This window comes from Lithobates pipiens, unplaced genomic scaffold, assembly GCF_037356315.1.
Source record: "Lithobates pipiens isolate NorthernLeopardFrog02 unplaced genomic scaffold, aLitPip1_a1.2 Scaffold_16, whole genome shotgun sequence".
NCBI lineage: Eukaryota > Metazoa > Chordata > Amphibia > Anura > Ranidae > Lithobates > Lithobates pipiens.
Genome location: NW_027507748.1, coordinates 267,855,242 through 267,861,241, shown reverse-complemented (window position 1 = coordinate 267,861,241; position 6,000 = coordinate 267,855,242).

The window sequence follows — 6,000 nt, the reverse complement described above, 5'->3', positions numbered from 1 at the left end:
CCTTATATTACCAAGCAGGACACCTGCATGCGACAAGCCATCACTCCCGAGCAGAGGCTTGTTGCCACCTTGCGGTACTTGGCGACGGGGAGAAGTCTCCAGGATATCAAGTTTACGACTGGAATCTCTCTCCAGGCTCTGGGGATCATTATTCCAGAGACCTGTTCTGCCATCATACAGGTCCTGCAGAAGGACTATATTAAGGTAAGTTTTCTCCTTTTACATCACATATTTAATGTTTGCTAAGGTATTGTATTTATTTCATCATTCCATAATTACCATTATTGTAATATGCTATGTCTTCACCCATGCTGGAAGCTTTTAAAGTTCGTTTTTTGTCCTTCATGCATATTTGCCTTCACTTACCTCCCCAGTATGCTATCCTGGGCCAATACACACCTAGCCTAGTCACTTAACAATGTATTTTGTCAGCTCCCTTGTATTGCTTACCCTAAACACACCCTAAAATGTATACCAATGTCATTGTTGTCCTTAAATTCAGACAGAGTGCAAAAGGCTTTTTTATTGGGGGGGGGGGGGGGCAAAACTCATGTGGACAACTAATACCAATACTCTATCTGCTGACTTTTCCAAACCCACGCACGCTATACCTACCTCTTTTGTGTTCATATTTATGGATGAATTCACCAAAGCATGTATTGCAAGGGCCTGCCTGAATACTTTCAAATGGTACTGTTTAAAGTTTTGTTCTCTTATTCTCTATTTTCTTGATAGGTAATTGCAGAATGTAAAAAATGTGCTTCAATTTGGACAGTGTGTATTCCTATTTTTTGTATCATGACACTTCTTACCTATCCAGTGGGTTGCCAATAGTGTAAGTAAGGAGGGGCTGGCCAAAGTAACACACATTATGTATGCATTCATCTCTCAATGAAGTGGAGAGGGTTACCTGACCAAAATATCTACCTATCCCCCCCCACCCTAAAATTTTTCTAATGGGCCATTAGAAGGGGTGAGGAATCTGATAAGTGGACCTTATTATACGTTTGTCTTTAAATACTGCTTAAAATAAATGTTATACTTATGTTGGCCAAGAATGATTGTGTATAATCTGCTTGCAATGTTATGTGCAAAAGTACTAATTTTCTTTTTTCTTGTTTGACTTCACAGTTTCCTTCAAACCCACAGGAATGGCAGACTGTGGCCTCCCAGTTTACCCAGCAGTGGTGCTTTCCCAACTGCGGAGGGGCAATAGATGGGAAGCGACACACGAGTTCCTGTATGTGGACATGGAGAAAAATGGCCGGATGTTGGATAGTGGCGTCATCCAGATGGAGTTATTCAAATGTCTCCAGAATGGCGGCTTGGGCTTCCCACCTCCAGAAGACAATGTGCCAGGACTCCCGTTTGTCTTCGTTGCTGATGAAGCTTTTGGGCTGGATGACCATCTGATGCGGCTGTTCCCCATAAGGACCCTCACCCCGGACCAGAGGGTTGTTAATTACTGGCTGGCTAGAGCCAGAAGAGTGGTGGAGAATGCCTTTGGAATAATGGCCAGCTGGTTCCGTCTATTTCTCACAGCGATCAACATGGCGGAATAAAAAATAAATCATATTGTCCTTGCATGCTGCATACTCCATCATTTCTTCAGGAAAAATGCATCAAACTATGTGGCCTCAGTTAGGACTGAGGCCAGCTTTCCTGACCCTTCAATCCTGATGGCTCTTGAAGCTGGCCGTCCTGGCTTGCCCCCCAAAGCGCCCGCAAAGTTCGACAAAAGTATGTAGAGTACAGGCTATGACAGACAATGTCTAAAACATGTTTCAAATAAAAAATCTTTTTATAAACCAAACTCATATTTAATTTGATTTACTGCTTGTGTTTCTTTTAGCTGTCTCCTCGGTTATCCAGTGTCCTTTTATTTTAGGCCATTTTATTCAATAGTGCAAACATAATTTATTTGATACATGAGGTGATACTCTCTTCTTCAGCTAACTACTATGTTGTGGGCCTGCTACACACACAATGTTTTTTTTTTTTTTTCAAAATGGTTTTTATTGAGTTTTGCAATTGTACATTTATGCAAGTATACAATAGGTACAATGTATTAATAAACTGGGTGTATATAGCTTAATAACATCAGCATACAAGCAGGTATGATGGTAGGGAAGGGAGAGAGGTAAAGAAGGATGGGGTGGGGGAATGGGAGGGGGGGGGGTTGGGAAAGGGGGAGAGGAAGAGAGGAAGGAGAGCTGCGACAGTACTATGAATCATATACCACCTCATCAGAAGTTTCTGTGTGAGTTCCCATAATGCGGAGCACGCAGTGTAATTGTAAATAGACTTGATCGCTGGTTGCCACTGTTGATCTGAGAATTTTTCCCTATGAGGGGTTTGGTTTTGTAAAACGTATGTTTCTCCTGCAGAGTGGAGTAAATGATGAAGGTCCCCTTAGGGTTGTGTTCGTTTTGGAAGAGGAACTTCCATATGGTCAGTGGTAGTGAGCCTCCTAGAGACGGGTGTGCTGTGAGGCAATGTTGTATTATAGTATGTAAAGTAATCCCTGGTGTGGGTTTCGAATTGCTGTTGTATATGCGAATGTGAGTTGGTCTTAATTAAAGAGCGGAGTTCAGATGTGTGGGTCGCTAGCCCTGTTACCCAAGTAGGGATGGGCAGGTCAGGAGTAAGCAATTGCAGTGTCTCGAGAGGTATGGATATGGGTCTCAATGAAAGATTCGTCCATTTAGTGTGATGTAGTATTCTCCAGGTTTTAACTGTGGCTTGTATGGTAGGAGAATAGAGGGACATTTGTGGAGACTTGGTGGTTGTGCTAAATAACCAGTTGGATAGGTTATAACCTGGTGTCATTACGTTCTCGATGTCCCCCCCCATAAAATCGTGGTGTTTGCATTCTTTCATTTGGGAGAGTATGGTAGCAAGATAGTAATCCTTAATATCTACATGTCTCATAACCCCTACTGGTCTGTGTTTGATAAGCTTTGTATGACTACACCTTGATTTTTTGGCTTGCCAAATGAATTGCGTCAGTGCAGATTGCAGAGAATTAAGGTATGAGTGCGGAATAGGTATAGGGAGTATACCAGCTTAGGTAGAGCCATCATTTTGAAGGCTGCCAAACGGTCCGCCCAGGAGAATTCATGTTTCGAGATCTTTTCCATTTCTCGGAGTAGCATATGTTTGACATCAGCGTAATTACGGGTAAAGAGCGCTTTCGTGGATCTAGTGATATGGATGCCTAGGTACGGCAGTCCTGTGTCCGCCCAAGAGTAAGGAAACATGTTTCTAAGTAGGTTGCTAGTGATCGCATCCAGGCCTATGTCTGGTATAAGAGATTTATGCTAATTTACCTTATAATAAGATACATCACTAAACCGTTTCAAAAGTAGTTGAACCGAAGCCAGGGAAGGTAAGGGGTCTGAAATCATCATTATTACGTCGTCGGCAAATAAATTAATTTTGTGTTCCGTCTTGCCAATGGTGAATCGTCTTATGGTGCGATGTGTTCTAGAGTGTTTGGCTAAGGGTTCCATTATCAAGTTAAAGTGGAGACAGGGGGCAACCTTGGCGTGTGCCATTGGTAATCAGGAAAGGTTTAGATAGCATTTCCATTTGCTTTTTGTTGGGGGCGTATAAAGCCAGGATGGTATATCTGGTGTTATTCAAAGAGCAGTCTAGTGCTAGGTATCTGCCATTTATATCTACTAGGCTGTTATGAAGAGAGAAAGATAGGGTATTTTTTATCGCTATCAAAACTCTGTTCTTTTTGTTAGGCCCTGAGGCTCGAAAGACATTGGGAAAGTTCGTGTTGGCGCAGGAGTGTTCAGCTGTGATTTTAAAGTGCGTCTCTTGAACGCAAAGGACATCGCAGTGGGATGCTAGTGCAGTTTTCCACAGAGATGACCGCTTGGCTGGGTGGTTGAGACCTTTCACATTCAGTGATAAAAATTTGGGCATTTTGTGTGGAAGTGTGTAATTGCAGTGGGAGCTTTAGTACTCCCAGTTCGTAGACGATCTACTGTTCTACTGTTGTTGGTGAGGAAACTTCGGGGGTGATGGATCCTCTGGCTGGTGCTTGTAGTAGGTGCGGGGACAAGTGCATCTCTGCTGTCTCCGCTCTCCAAGGAAGGGATAGGTAAAGGGATGAAAAAAGGGACAATCAATGCAACAAAACTGAAACAAGAGCAAAAAAAGGGAAGGAGGGGAGATGAGGAGGGGGAGATAGGGCAAAGTTCAGTAGTATAGTAGCTGGACTACTGAGCAAGATTCGGAGGGTAATAGTTCGTGGACAATTTGTAATGAGCAGGCACTGGAACGGAAGCTGCAGTGGAGTTCAGAACAGTAATACCACTAACCTTACTATCATTTGTTGGAATAGATCCCAAGGTCTGTGGAGCCAGGGTACTGATTTTCAGCAGGTGGCTTCTGGGTTGGCATTAAGTTTTCCAGAACGATGCCCCATTCTCGGAGAAGCTGTATGCCTTCTTCCACTGTATGGATGCTGTATTTCTTCCCATTTCTATTGAGCAATAGCTTGGCGGGGTATCCCCACTGATATGGGATCTTATGATTATTTAGCGGTTTGGTAATTGTATGTAGTTGGCGCCGTTGTTGGCGTGTGTATTGGGAGATATCCACAAAGAATTGTAGCTTCTGACATGTTGGAGGAAGATGTTCCATACGTCTTGTTTTTGCCAGAAGCATATCTTTAGTGTGGAAGAAGTGAATTCTCATGAGCGTATCGTGTGGAACTTCCACAGACAGGTAAGATGGCTTCGGTAGCCAGTGGATACAATCAATGATCGTTTCTATTGGAGGTAGTTCTGGTAGGATTGAGGATATCATCTTTCTAGCATAAGATTGTAAATCTGAGGGTAAGATTGTTTCAGGTATCCCCCTTATTTTTACGTTGTTGCGCCTCGAGCAGTCTTCAAGGTCCACCATTTTATCTCGGACCCACTGTTGTTCTTCCCTTGTGTGGTCATGAGCATTGACCAAGTCATTGACTGTGTCAGTAATAGTGCCCATCTGCCGTTCGATATGACCCACTTTATTACCCATGGTAATCATTTCAGATTTGAACGCTGTAAATAGTGATGAAATATCATTGTGTAAGGAGCTGTGCAGAGAGATCAGCATGTCCTTTAACGTGGTATCTATCACCGGTTGGTTGGTAGTGGGGAAGGCCGCAATAGGGGAGGATGCCGGTGTCTGCGCAAGGAGACTGTCCAGTGCAGGCCTTACTTCCGGATCCTGGGTGGCGGCATCAAGTCGCATCCGCGATTTACCCGAACTGCTGGTGGCCGACTGTGGTCCTGGTGAGGATATGGGATCTGTGCCGTTCTCCTGTGGCTGGACATTCAGGACATCCGCATCAGGCAGGTCAGTGTAGGCCCATTCGCCTCGTGGTGTGTGATTGCGGGCGCCATCTTGAGAGCGGCCTCCGGAGAAGAAGAAGTCCGTTCGTTTCTTGGGGTGCCTGTATTCTTTGCGTTTGCGGGTGAGTCCGTGCTGGTTCCCCAGCATGTGGGGATCTATGTGGCTAATTTTCGCTGGTTAGACTAGCAGTATTCAGCTACGTTTCTCCGTTCAGTGCAGGAGCTGAGGAGTTAGGCTTCCATTCAGCTCGGCAGTTGGACACGCCCCCCACACACAATGTTTTTTTGTTGTTAATGTATGTAATGCATTAATGATAAAAATAGTCATGCTTTTCAGCTCCGTGAATTAATTGCTTTGAATCCCTAAAATGGCCTGATTGGGGCAAATTTTAGACCACTGTGGGGGTTATTTACAAAAGGAAATTAGCCTTTAGTAAATACCCCCATTGTCACTGTAACTACACCAAATTACTCCAAAAACTGTCATTGAAATAAGAAGCCACACATTGTTGCGTACAAAACATTTTACTCTGTGCACATTCACATGTGCGTTTAAAAAGTTTTTTTTTTTAAACAAACCAACATCTTTGATGTATAACATACATTTGTGACAGTATATAGCCTTTTTTTGGTTAAACAGGCA